This window comes from Leuresthes tenuis, unplaced genomic scaffold (genome assembly GCF_036924035.1).
Source record: "Leuresthes tenuis unplaced genomic scaffold, fLeuTen1.0.hap1 SCAF_5, whole genome shotgun sequence".
Classification (NCBI taxonomy): Eukaryota; Metazoa; Chordata; class Actinopteri; order Atheriniformes; family Atherinopsidae; genus Leuresthes; species Leuresthes tenuis.
The window spans coordinates 18649942-18663983 of record NW_027325359.1 but is presented as its reverse complement, the minus strand read 5'-3'; the positions used below and the strand labels follow the sequence as shown (position 1 = coordinate 18663983).

The 14042-nt window shown below is 44.3% G+C and overlaps 1 protein-coding gene and 8 non-coding genes across 10 annotated transcripts in view; all 9 read left to right on the top strand.

Annotated features, from left to right (window-relative positions):
• The window catches only part of LOC140307486 (alpha-1,3-mannosyl-glycoprotein 4-beta-N-acetylglucosaminyltransferase C-like), a 208815-nt gene that overhangs the window by 54872 nt on the left and 139901 nt on the right, over positions 1-14042 (top strand). The window lies entirely within an intron of this gene.
• Positions 2225-2297, top strand: trnak-cuu (transfer RNA lysine (anticodon CUU)). The gene has a single exon. It is a non-coding gene; the product is annotated as a tRNA-Lys (tRNA).
• Positions 4179-4251, top strand: trnak-cuu (transfer RNA lysine (anticodon CUU)). The gene has a single exon. It is a non-coding gene; the product is annotated as a tRNA-Lys (tRNA).
• trnak-cuu (transfer RNA lysine (anticodon CUU)) lies at positions 6133-6205 on the top strand. Its single transcript has one exon. It is a non-coding gene; the product is annotated as a tRNA-Lys (tRNA).
• Positions 6984-7056, top strand: trnak-cuu (transfer RNA lysine (anticodon CUU)). Its single transcript has one exon. It is a non-coding gene; the product is annotated as a tRNA-Lys (tRNA).
• trnak-cuu (transfer RNA lysine (anticodon CUU)) lies at positions 8624-8696 on the top strand. Its single transcript has one exon. It is a non-coding gene; the product is annotated as a tRNA-Lys (tRNA).
• Positions 9949-10021, top strand: trnak-cuu (transfer RNA lysine (anticodon CUU)). The gene has a single exon. It is a non-coding gene; the product is annotated as a tRNA-Lys (tRNA).
• Positions 12216-12288, top strand: trnak-cuu (transfer RNA lysine (anticodon CUU)). The gene has a single exon. It is a non-coding gene; the product is annotated as a tRNA-Lys (tRNA).
• trnak-cuu (transfer RNA lysine (anticodon CUU)) lies at positions 13541-13613 on the top strand. Its single transcript has one exon. It is a non-coding gene; the product is annotated as a tRNA-Lys (tRNA).

Here is a 14042-nt window from a genome sequence, read left to right as displayed (position 1 = left end):
CATTTCTGTATTCCCCGTTTGAACAAGCATGACCCTACATTTTAAAACAAAACAAGGAAAATCTCAATACCGATCCATGGCCTCTTTCTACCACCTCAATTTTCGGCTCGACTCAGCTTGACCCCGATCAAGTAGTTGCTAAAATTGTACCATCTGGTGCCAGGCGGTACTACCTCATGGAAAACCCTAAAAGCTTAGTCGGATCAAGTTGAGTGGAGTAGGTACTAGTTAAAAAGGGCCAATTGTGTTCCGATGTCATTGTGAATCTTTGAACGTAGAGTTAGCCAAGTAGGTGCTAAAATTGTACCACCTGGTGCCAGGCGGTACTACCTCATGGAAAACCCTAAAAGCTTAGTCGGATCAAGTTGAGTGGAGTAGGTACTAGTTAAAAAGGGCCAATTGTGTTCCGATGTCATTGTGAATCTTTGAACATAGACTTAGCCAAGTAGGTGCTAAAACTGTACCACCTGGTGCCAGGCGGTACTACCTCATGGAAAACCCTAAAAGCTTAGTCGGATCAAGTTGAGTGGAGTAGGTACTAGTTAAAAAGGGCCAATTGTGTTCCGATGTCATTGTGAATATTTGAACGTAGACTTAGCCAAGTAGGTGCTAAAACTGTACCACCTGGTGCCAGGCGGTACTACCTCATGGAAAACCCTAAAAGCTGAGTCGGATCAAGTTGAGTGGAGTAGGTACTAGTTAAAAAGGGCCAATTGTGTTCCGATGCCATTCTGAATCTTTGAACGTAGACTTATCCAAGTAGGTGCTAAAACTGTACCACCTGGTGCCAGGCGGTACTACCTCATGGAAAACCCTAAAAGCTGAGTCGGATCAAGTCGAGTGGAGTAGGTACTAGTTAAAAAGGGCCAATTGTGTTCCGATGTTATTCTGAATCTTTGAACGTAGAGTTAGCCAAGTAGGTACTAAAACTGTACCACGTGGTGCCAGGCGGTACTACCTCATGGAAAACCCTAAAAGCTTAGTCGGATAAAGTTGAGTGGAGTAGGTACTAGTTAAAAAGGGCCAATTGTGTTCCGATGTTATTCTGAATCTTTGAACGTAGACTTACCCAAGTAGGTGCTAAAACTGTACCACCTGGTGCCAGGCGGTACTACCTCATGGAAAACCCTTAAAGCTTAGTCGGATCAAGTCGAGTGGAGTAGGTACTAGTCAAAAAGGACCAATTGTGTTCCGATGTCATTCTGAATCTTTGAACGTAGAGTTAGCCAAGTAGGTGCTAAAATTTTACCACCTGGTGCCAGGCGGTACTACCTCATGGAAAACCCTAAAAGCTGAGTCGGATCAAGTTGAGTGGAGTAGGTACTAGTTAAAAAGGGCCAATTGTGTTCCGATGTCATTGTGAATCTTTGAACGTAGACTTAGCCAAGTAGGTGCTAAAACTGTACCACCTGGTGCCAGGCGGTACTACCTCATGGAAAACCCTAAAAGCTGAGTCGGATCAAGTTGAGTGGAGTAGGTACTAGTTAAAAAGGGCCAATTGTGTTCCGATGTCATTCTGAATCTTTGAACGTAGACTTACCCAAGTAGGTGCTAAAACTGTACCAACTGGTGCCAGGCGGTACTACCTCATGGAAAACCCTAAAAGCTTAGTCGGATCAAGTCGAGTGGAGTAGGTACTAGTTAAAAAGGGCCAATTGTGTTCCGATGTCATTCTGAATCTTTGAACGTAGACTTACCCAAGTAGGTGCTAAAACTGTACCAACTGGTGCCAGGCGGTACTACCTCATGGAAAACCCTAAAAGCTTAGTCGGATCAAGTCGAGTGGAGTAGGTACTAGTTAAAAAGGACCAATTGTGTTCCGATGTCATTGTGAATCTTTGAACGTAGAGTTAGCCAAGTAGGTGCTAAAATTGTACCACCTGGTGCCAGGCGGTACTACCTCATGGAAAACCCTAAAAGCTGAGTCGGATCAAGTTGAGTGGAGTAGGTACTAGTTAAAAAGGGCCAATTGTGTTCCGATGTCATTGTGAATCTTTGAACGTAGACTTAGCCAAGTAGGTGCTAAAATTGTACCATCTGGTGCCAGGCGGCACGACCTCATGGAAAACCCTAAAAGCTTAGTCGGATAAAGTCGAGGGGAGTAGGTACTAGTTAAAAAGGGCCAATTGTGTTCCGATGTCATTCTGAATCTGTGAAGATAGACTTAGCTTTCTTTTTTACCTTATTTTTTTTTTCGAAAGGCATGTTTATTCAGGTGTGAATGGCCTGGCTAGCTCAGTCGGTAGAGCATGAGACTCTTAATCTCAGGGTCGTGGGTTCGAGCCCCACGTTGGGCGTAGCAGTTTTAATAACCAAAAGATGTTTCATCCATCAATGTTCAACTCTGTTCCTACCATCACAGCGTCCACAGTGGTACCTCTTTGAATGGACACAAACCTCCTGAAATGCACAATATCATTCTAAAACACTAAAACCTGTGCAAGAACGATATGTGGGCCCATGTCATTTCTGTATTCCCCGTTTGAACAAGCATGACCCTACATTTTAAAACAAAACAAGGAAAATCTCAATACCGATCCATGGCCTCTTTCTACCACCTCAATGTGGGTGGGGTCTCTATAGCAATAGTCCAAAAGTCCCGTGACATCATTTGTATGTGACACAAACATGACACAATGATTTAGGACATCGAGGAGAAGGAATGCCTGCTGCTTGGTGTATGGCTTTGCGTCTAGCAATTCACCTCGTGGACGATCACAAAATAAATAAAATCGTATGGTCGCTGTTGCCGGGTCCTTGTGAAGGAGTGGCTTTCATAACTGATCCGCTGACATCACTCCCTGTCCAATCAGTGGCCTGCAGTCTCTTGACGTCAAATTTTCGGCTCGACTCAGCTTGACCCCGATCAAGTAGTTGCTAAAATTGTACCACGTGGTGCCAGGCGGTACTACCTCATGGAAAACCCTAAAAGCTTAGTCGGATAAAGTTGAGTGGAGTAGGTACTAGTTAAAAAGGGCCAATTGTGTTCCGATGTTATTCTGAATCTTTGAACGTAGACTTACCCAAGTAGGTGCTAAAACTGTACCACCTGGTGCCAGGCGGTACTACCTCATGGAAAACCCTTAAAGCTTAGTCGGATCAAGTCGAGTGGAGTAGGTACTAGTCAAAAAGGACCAATTGTGTTCCGATGTCATTCTGAATCTTTGAACGTAGAGTTAGCCAAGTAGGTGCTAAAATTTTACCACCTGGTGCCAGGCGGTACTACCTCATGGAAAACCCTAAAAGCTGAGTCGGATCAAGTTGAGTGGAGTAGGTACTAGTTAAAAAGGGCCAATTGTGTTCCGATGTCATTGTGAATCTTTGAACGTAGACTTAGCCAAGTAGGTGCTAAAACTGTACCACCTGGTGCCAGGCGGTACTACCTCATGGAAAACCCTAAAAGCTGAGTCGGATCAAGTTGAGTGGAGTAGGTACTAGTTAAAAAGGGCCAATTGTGTTCCGATGCCATTCTGAATCTTTGAACGTAGACTTACCCAAGTAGGTGCTAAAACTGTACCACCTGGTGCCAGGTGGTACTACCTCATGGAAAACCCTAAAAGCTTAGTCGGATCAAGTCGAGTGGAGTAGGTACTAGTTAAAAAGGGCCAATTGTGTTCCGATGTTATTCTGAATCTTTGAACGTAGACTTACCCAAGTAGGTGCTAAAACTGTACCACCTGGTGCCAGGCGGTACTACCTCATGGAAAGCCCTAAAAGCTTAGTCGGATCAAGTTGAGTGGAGTAGGTACTAGTTAAAAAGGGCCAATTGTGTTCCGATGTCATTGTGAATCTTTGAACGTAGACTTAGCCAAGTAGGTGCTAAAACTGTACCACCTGGTGCCAGGCGGTACTACCTCATGGAAAACCCTAAAAGCTGAGTCGGATCAAGTTGAGTGGAGTAGCTACTAGTTAAAAAGGGCCAATTGTGTTCCGATGTCATTGTGAATCTTTGAACGTAGACTTAGCCAAGTAGGTGCTAAAATTGTACCATCTGGTGCCAGGCGGCACGACCTCATGGAAAACCCTAAAAGCTTAGTCGGATAAAGTCGAGGGGAGTAGGTACTAGTTAAAAAGGGCCAATTGTGTTCCGATGTCATTCTGAATCTGTGAAGATAGACTTAGCTTTCTTTTTTACCTTATTTTTTTTTTCGAAAGGCATGTTTATTCAGGTGTGAATGGCCTGGCTAGCTCAGTCGGTAGAGCATGAGACTCTTAATCTCAGGGTCGTGGGTTCGAGCCCCACGTTGGGCGTAGCAGTTTTAATAACCAAAAGATGTTTCATCCATCAATGTTCAACTCTGTTCCTACCATCACAGCGTCCACAGTGGTACCTCTTTGAATGGACACAAACCTCCTGAAATGCACAATATCATTCTAAAACACTAAAACCTGTGCAAGAACGATATGTGGGCCCATGTCATTTCTGTATTCCCCGTTTGAACAAGCATGACCCTACATTTTAAAACAAAACAAGGAAAATCTCAATACCGATCCATGGCCTCTTTCTACCACCTCAATGTGGGTGGGGTCTCTATAGCAATAGTCCAAAAGTCCCGTGACATCATTTGTATGTGACACAAACATGACACAATGATTTAGGACATCGAGGAGAAGGAATGCCTGCTGCTTGGTGTATGGCTTTGCGTCTAGCAATTCACCTCGTGGACGATCACAAAATAAATAAAATCGTATGGTCGCTGTTGCCGGGTCCTTGTGAAGGAGTGGCTTTCATAACTGATCCGCTGACATCACTCCCTGTCCAATCAGTGGCCTGCAGTCTCTTGACGTCAAATTTTCGGCTCGACTCAGCTTGACCCCGATCAAGTAGTTGCTAAAATTGTACCACGTGGTGCCAGGCGGTACTACCTCATGGAAAACCCTAAAAGCTTAGTCGGATAAAGTTGAGTGGAGTAGGTACTAGTTAAAAAGGGCCAATTGTGTTCCGATGTTATTCTGAATCTTTGAACGTAGACTTACCCAAGTAGGTGCTAAAACTGTACCACCTGGTGCCAGGCGGTACTACCTCATGGAAAACCCTTAAAGCTTAGTCGGATCAAGTCGAGTGGAGTAGGTACTAGTCAAAAAGGACCAATTGTGTTCCGATGTCATTCTGAATCTTTGAACGTAGAGTTAGCCAAGTAGGTGCTAAAATTTTACCACCTGGTGCCAGGCGGTACTACCTCATGGAAAACCCTAAAAGCTGAGTCGGATCAAGTTGAGTGGAGTAGGTACTAGTTAAAAAGGGCCAATTGTGTTCCGATGTCATTGTGAATCTTTGAACGTAGACTTAGCCAAGTAGGTGCTAAAACTGTACCACCTGGTGCCAGGCGGTACTACCTCATGGAAAACCCTAAAAGCTGAGTCGGATCAAGTTGAGTGGAGTAGGTACTAGTTAAAAAGGGCCAATTGTGTTCCGATGCCATTCTGAATCTTTGAACGTAGACTTACCCAAGTAGGTGCTAAAACTGTACCACCTGGTGCCAGGTGGTACTACCTCATGGAAAACCCTAAAAGCTTAGTCGGATCAAGTCGAGTGGAGTAGGTACTAGTTAAAAAGGGCCAATTGTGTTCCGATGTTATTCTGAATCTTTGAACGTAGACTTACCCAAGTAGGTGCTAAAACTGTACCACCTGGTGCCAGGCGGTACTACCTCATGGAAAGCCCTAAAAGCTTAGTCGGATCAAGTTGAGTGGAGTAGGTACTAGTTAAAAAGGGCCAATTGTGTTCCGATGTCATTGTGAATCTTTGAACGTAGACTTAGCCAAGTAGGTGCTAAAACTGTACCACCTGGTGCCAGGCGGTACTACCTCATGGAAAACCCTAAAAGCTGAGTCGGATCAAGTTGAGTGGAGTAGCTACTAGTTAAAAAGGGCCAATTGTGTTCCGATGCCATTCTGAATCTTTGAACGTAGACTTATCCAAGTAGGTGCTAAAACTGTACCACCTGGTGCCAGGCGGTACTACCTCATGGAAAACCCTAAAAGCTGAGTCGGATCAAGTTGAGTGGAGTAGGTACTAGTTAAAAAGGGCCAATTGTGTTCCGATGTCATTCTGAATCTGTGAAGATAGACTTAGCTTTGTTTTTTACCTTATTTTTTTTTTCGAAAGGCATGTTTGCTCAGGTGTGAATGGCCTGGCTAGCTCAGTCGGTAGAGCATGAGACTCTTAATCTCAGGGTCGTGGGTTCGAGCCCCACGTTGGGCGTAGCAGTTTTAATAACCAACAGATGTTTCATCCATCAATGTTCAACTCTGTTCCTACCATCACAGCGTCCACAGTGGTACCTCTTTGAATGTACACAAACCTCCTGAAATGCACAATATCATTCTAAAACACTAAAACCTGTGCAAGAACGATATGTGGGCCCATGTCATTTGTGTATTCCCCGTTTGAACAAGCATGACCCTACATTTTAAAACAAAACAAGGAAAATCTCAATACCGATCCATGGCCTCTTTCTACCACCTCAATGTGGGTGGGGTCTCTATAGCAATAGTCCAAAAGTCCCGTGACATCATTTGTATGTGACACAAACATGACACAATGATTTAGGACATCGAGGAGAAGGAATGCCTGCTGCTTGGTGTATGGCTTTGCGTCTAGCAATTCACCTCGTGGACGATCACAAAATAAAATCGTATGGTCGCTGTTGCCGGGTCCTTGTGAAGGAGTGGCTTTCATAACTGATCCGCTGACATCACTCCCTGTCCAATCAGTGGCCTGCAGTCTCTTGACGTCAAATTTTCAGCTCGACTCAGCTTGACCCCGATCAAGTAGTTGCTAAAATTGTACCACGTGGTGCCAGGCGGTACTACCTCATGGAAAACCCTAAAAGCTTAGTCGGATAAAGTTGAGTGGAGTAGGTACTAGTTAAAAAGGGCCAATTGTGTTCCGATGTTATTCTGAATCTTTGAAGATAGACTTAGCTTTCTTTTTTACCTTATTTTTTTTTTCGAAAGGCATGTTTATTCAGGTGTGAATGGCCTGGCTAGCTCAGTCGGTAGAGCATGAGACTCTTAATCTCAGGGTCGTGGGTTCGAGCCCCACGTTGGGCGTAGCAGTTTTAATAACCAAAAGATGTTTCATCCATCAATGTTCAACTCTGTTCCTACCATCACAGCGTCCACAGTGGTACCTCTTTGAATGGACACAAACCTCCTGAAATGCACAATATCATTCTAAAACACTAAAACCTGTGCAAGAACGATATGTGGGCCCATGTCATTTCTGTATTCCCCGTTTGAACAAGCATGACCCTACATTTTAAAACAAAACAAGGAAAATCTCAATACCGATCCATGGCCTCTTTCTACCACCTCAATGTGGGTGGGGTCTCTATAGCAATAGTCCAAAAGTCCCGTGACATCATTTGTATGTGACACAAACATGACACAATGATTTAGGACATCGAGGAGAAGGAATGCCTGCTGCTTGGTGTATGGCTTTGCGTCTAGCAATTCACCTCGTGGACGATCACAAAATAAATAAAATCGTATGGTCGCTGTTGCCGGGTCCTTGTGAAGGAGTGGCTTTCATAACTGATCCGCTGACATCACTCCCTGTCCAATCAGTGGCCTGCAGTCTCTTGACGTCAAATTTTCGGCTCGACTCAGCTTGACCCCGATCAAGTAGTTGCTAAAATTGTACCACGTGGTGCCAGGCGGTACTACCTCATGGAAAACCCTAAAAGCTTAGTCGGATAAAGTTGAGTGGAGTAGGTACTAGTTAAAAAGGGCCAATTGTGTTCCGATGTTATTCTGAATCTTTGAACGTAGACTTACCCAAGTAGGTGCTAAAACTGTACCACCTGGTGCCAGGCGGTACTACCTCATGGAAAACCCTTAAAGCTTAGTCGGATCAAGTCGAGTGGAGTAGGTACTAGTCAAAAAGGACCAATTGTGTTCCGATGTCATTCTGAATCTTTGAACGTAGAGTTAGCCAAGTAGGTGCTAAAATTTTACCACCTGGTGCCAGGCGGTACTACCTCATGGAAAACCCTAAAAGCTGAGTCGGATCAAGTTGAGTGGAGTAGGTACTAGTTAAAAAGGGCCAATTGTGTTCCGATGTCATTCTGAATCTTTGAACGTAGACTTAGCCAAGTAGGTGCTAAAACTGTACCACCTGGTGCCAGGCGGTACTACCTCATGGAAAACCCTAAAAGCTGAGTCGGATCAAGTTGAGTGGAGTAGGTACTAGTTAAAAAGGACCAATTGTGTTCCGATGTCATTGTGAATCTTTGAACGTAGAGTTAGCCAAGTAGGTGCTAAAATTGTACCACCTGGTGCCAGGCGGTACTACCTCATGGAAAACCCTAAAAGCTGAGTCGGATCAAGTTGAGTGGAGTAGGTACTAGTTAAAAAGGGCCAATTGTGTTCCGATGTCATTGTGAATCTTTGAACGTAGACTTAGCCAAGTAGGTGCTAAAATTGTACCATCTGGTGCCAGGCGGCACGACCTCATGGAAAACCCTAAAAGCTTAGTCGGATAAAGTCGAGGGGAGTAGGTACTAGTTAAAAAGGGCCAATTGTGTTCCGATGTCATTCTGAATCTGTGAAGATAGACTTAGCTTTCTTTTTTACCTTATTTTTTTTTTCGAAAGGCATGTTTATTCAGGTGTGAATGGCCTGGCTAGCTCAGTCGGTAGAGCATGAGACTCTTAATCTCAGGGTCGTGGGTTCGAGCCCCACGTTGGGCGTAGCAGTTTTAATAACCAAAAGATGTTTCATCCATCAATGTTCAACTCTGTTCCTACCATCACAGCGTCCACAGTGGTACCTCTTTGAATGGACACAAACCTCCTGAAATGCACAATATCATTCTAAAACACTAAAACCTGTGCAAGAACGATATGTGGGCCCATGTCATTTCTGTATTCCCCGTTTGAACAAGCATGACCCTACATTTTAAAACAAAACAAGGAAAATCTCAATACCGATCCATGGCCTCTTTCTACCACCTCAATGTGGGTGGGGTCTCTATAGCAATAGTCCAAAAGTCCCTTGACATTATTTGTATGTGACACAAACATGACACAATGATTTAGGACATCGAGGAGAAGGAATGCCTGCTGCTTGGTGTATGGCTTTGCGTCTAGCAATTCACCTCGTGGACGATCACAAAATAAATAAAATCGTATGGTCGCTGTTGCCGGGTCCTTGTGAAGGAGTGGCTTTCATAACTGATCCGCTGACATCACTCCCTGTCCAATCAGTGGCCTGCAGTCTCTTGACGTCAAATTTTCGGCTCGACTCAGCTTGACCCCGATCAAGTAGTTGCTAAAATTGTACCACGTGGTGCCAGGCGGTACTACCTCATGGAAAACCCTAAAAGCTTAGTCGGATAAAGTTGAGTGGAGTAGGTACTAGTTAAAAAGGGCCAATTGTGTTCCGATGTTATTCTGAATCTTTGAACGTAGACTTACCCAAGTAGGTGCTAAAACTGTACCACCTGGTGCCAGGCGGTACTACCTCATGGAAAACCCTTAAAGCTGAGTCGGATCAAGTCGAGTGGAGTAGGTACTAGTCAAAAAGGACCAATTGTGTTCCGATGTCATTGTGAATCTTTGAACGTAGACTTAGCCAAGTAGGTGCTAAAACTGTACCACCTGGTGCCAGGCGGTACTACCTCATGGAAAACCCTAAAAGCTGAGTCGGATCAAGTTGAGTGGAGTAGCTACTAGTTAAAAAGGGCCAATTGTGTTCCGATGCCATTCTGAATCTTTTAACGTAGACTTATCCAAGTAGGTGCTAAAACTGTACCACCTGGTGCCAGGCGGTACTACCTCATGGAAAACCCTAAAAGCTGAGTCGGATCAAGTTGAGTGGAGTAGGTACTAGTTAAAAAGGGCCAATTGTGTTCCGATGTCATTCTGAATCTGTGAAGATAGACTTAGCTTTGTTTTTTACCTTATTTTTTTTTCGAAAGGCATGTTTGCTCAGGTGTGAATGGCCTGGCTAACTCAGTCGGTAGAGCATGAGACTCTTAATCTCAGGGTCGTGGGTTCGAGCCCCACGTTGGGCGTAGCAGTTTTAATAACCAACAGATGTTTCATCCATCAATGTTCAACTCTGTTCCTACCATCACAGCGTCCACAGTGGTACCTCTTTGAATGGACGTAAACCTCCTGAAATGCACAATATCATTCTAAAACACTAAAACCTGTGCAAGAACGATATGTGGGCCCATGTCATTTCTGTATTCCCCGTTTGAACAAGCATGACCCTACATTTTAAAACAAAACAAGGAAAATCTCAATACCGATCCATGGCCTCTTTCTACCACCTCAATGTGGGTGGGGTCTCTATAGCAATAGTCCAAAAGTCCCGTGACATCATTTGTATGTGACACAAACATGACACAATGATTTAGGACATCGAGGAGAATGAATACCTGCTGCTTGGTGTATGGCTTTGCGTCTAGCAATTCACCTCGTGGACAATCACAGAATAAATTAAATCGCATGGTCGCTGTTGCAGGGTCCTTGTGAAGGAGTGGCTTTCATAACTGATCCGCTAACATCACTCCCTGTCCAATCAGTGGCCTGCAGTTCTTGACGTCAAATTTTCGGCTCGACTCAGCTTGACCCCGATCAAGTAGTTGCTAAAATTGTACCACGTGGTGCCAGGCGGTACTACCTCATGGAAAACCCTAAAAGCTTAGTCGGATAAAGTTGAGTGGAGTAGGTACTAGTTAAAAAGGACCAATTGTTTTCCGATGTCATTCTGAATCTGGGAAGATAGAGTTAGCCAAGTAGGTGCTAAAATTGTACCACCTGGTGCCAGGCGGTACTACCTCATGGAAAACCCTAAAAGCTGAGTCGGATCAAGTCGAGTGGAGTAGGTACTAGTTAAAAAGGGCCAATTGTGTTCCGATGTTATTCTGAATCTTTGAACGTAGACTTACCCAAGTAGGTGCTAAAACTGTACCACCTGGTGCCAGGCGGTACTACCTCATGGAAAACCCTTAAAGCTTAGTCGGATAAAGTCGAGTGGAGTAGGTACTAGTCAAAAAGGACCAATTGTGTTCCGATGTCATTCTGAATCTTTGAACGAAGAGTTAGCCAAGTAGGTGCTAAAATTTTACCACCTGGTGCCAGGCGGTACTACCTCATGGAAAACCCTAAAAGCTGAGTCGGATCAAGTTGAGTGGAGTAGGTACTAGTTAAAAAGGGCCAATTGTGTTCCGATGTCATTCTGAATCTTTGAACGTAGACTTAGCCAAGTAGGTGCTAAAACTGTACCACCTGGTGCCAGGCGGTACTACCTCATGGAAAACCCTAAAAGCTGAGTCGGATCAAGTTGAGTGGAGTAGGTACTAGTTAAAAAGGGCCAATTGTGTTCCGATGTCATTCTGAATCTTTGAACGTAGACTTACCCAAGTAGGTGCTAAAACTGTACCAACTGGTGCCAGGCGGTACTACCTCATGGAAAACCCTAAAAGCTTAGTCGGATCAAGTCGAGTGGAGTAGGTACTAGTTAAAAAGGACCAATTGTGTTCCGATGTCATTGTGAATCTTTGAACGTAGAGTTAGCCAAGTAGGTGCTAAAATTGTACCACCTGGTGCCAGGCGGTACTACCTCATGGAAAACCCTAAAAGCTGAGTCGGATCAAGTTGAGTGGAGTAGGTACTAGTTAAAAAGGGCCAATTGTGTTCCGATGTCATTCTGAATCTTTGAACGTAGACTTAGCCAAGTAGGTGCTAAAACTGTACCACCTGGTGCCAGGCGGTACTACCTCATGGAAAACCCTAAAAGCTGAGTCGGATCAAGTTGAGTGGAGTAGGTACTAGTTAAAAAGGACCAATTGTGTTCCGATGTCATTGTGAATCTTTGAACGTAGAGTTAGCCAAGTAGGTGCTAAAATTGTACCACCTGGTGCCAGGCGGTACTACCTCATGGAAAACCCTAAAAGCTGAGTCGGATCAAGTTGAGTGGAGTAGGTACTAGTTAAAAAGGGCCAATTGTGTTCCGATGTCATTGTGAATCTTTGAACGTAGACTTAGCCAAGTAGGTGCTAAAATTGTACCATCTGGTGCCAGGCGGCACGACCTCATGGAAAACCCTAAAAGCTTAGTCGGATAAAGTCGAGGGGAGTAGGTACTAGTTAAAAAGGGCCAATTGTGTTCCGATGTCATTCTGAATCTGTGAAGATAGACTTAGCTTTCTTTTTTACCTTATTTTTTTTTTCGAAAGGCATGTTTATTCAGGTGTGAATGGCCTGGCTAGCTCAGTCGGTAGAGCATGAGACTCTTAATCTCAGGGTCGTGGGTTCGAGCCCCACGTTGGGCGTAGCAGTTTTAATAACCAAAAGATGTTTCATCCATCAATGTTCAACTCTGTTCCTACCATCACAGCGTCCACAGTGGTACCTCTTTGAATGGACACAAACCTCCTGAAATGCACAATATCATTCTAAAACACTAAAACCTGTGCAAGAACGATATGTGGGCCCATGTCATTTCTGTATTCCCCGTTTGAACAAGCATGACCCTACATTTTAAAACAAAACAAGGAAAATCTCAATACCGATCCATGGCCTCTTTCTACCACCTCAATGTGGGTGGGGTCTCTATAGCAATAGTCCAAAAGTCCCTTGACATTATTTGTATGTGACACAAACATGACACAATGATTTAGGACATCGAGGAGAAGGAATGCCTGCTGCTTGGTGTATGGCTTTGCGTCTAGCAATTCACCTCGTGGACGATCACAAAATAAATAAAATCGTATGGTCGCTGTTGCCGGGTCCTTGTGAAGGAGTGGCTTTCATAACTGATCCGCTGACATCACTCCCTGTCCAATCAGTGGCCTGCAGTCTCTTGACGTCAAATTTTCGGCTCGACTCAGCTTGACCCCGATCAAGTAGTTGCTAAAATTGTACCACGTGGTGCCAGGCGGTACTACCTCATGGAAAACCCTAAAAGCTTAGTCGGATAAAGTTGAGTGGAGTAGGTACTAGTTAAAAAGGGCCAATTGTGTTCCGATGTTATTCTGAATCTTTGAACGTAGACTTACCCAAGTAGGTGCTAAAACTGTACCACCTGGTGCCAGGCGGTACTACCTCATGGAAAACCCTTAAAGCTGAGTCGGATCAAGTCGAGTGGAGTAGGTACTAGTCAAAAAGGACCAATTGTGTTCCGATGTCATTGTGAATCTTTGAACGTAGACTTAGCCAAGTAGGTGCTAAAACTGTACCACCTGGTGCCAGGCGGTACTACCTCATGGAAAACCCTAAAAGCTGAGTCGGATCAAGTTGAGTGGAGTAGCTACTAGTTAAAAAGGGCCAATTGTGTTCCGATGCCATTCTGAATCTTTTAACGTAGACTTATCCAAGTAGGTGCTAAAACTGTACCACCTGGTGCCAGGCGGTACTACCTCATGGAAAACCCTAAAAGCTGAGTCGGATCAAGTTGAGTGGAGTAGGTACTAGTTAAAAAGGGCCAATTGTGTTCCGATGTCATTCTGAATCTGTGAAGATAGACTTAGCTTTGTTTTTTACCTTATTTTTTTTTCGAAAGGCATGTTTGCTCAGGTGTGAATGGCCTGGCTAACTCAGTCGGTAGAGCATGAGACTCTTAATCTCAGGGTCGTGGGTTCGAGCCCCACGTTGGGCGTAGCAGTTTTAATAACCAACAGATGTTTCATCCATCAATGTTCAACTCTGTTCCTACCATCACAGCGTCCACAGTGGTACCTCTTTGAATGGACGTAAACCTCCTGAAATGCACAATATCATTCTAAAACACTAAAACCTGTGCAAGAACGATATGTGGGCCCATGTCATTTCTGTATTCCCCGTTTGAACAAGCATGACCCTACATTTTAAAACAAAACAAGGAAAATCTCAATACCGATCCATGGCCTCTTTCTACCACCTCAATGTGGGTGGGGTCTCTATAGCAATAGTCCAAAAGTCCCGTGACATCATTTGTATGTGACACAAACATGACACAATGATTTAGGACATCGAGGAGAATGAATACCTGCTGCTTGGTGTATGGCTTTGCGTCTAGCAATTCACCTCGTGGACAATCACAGAATAA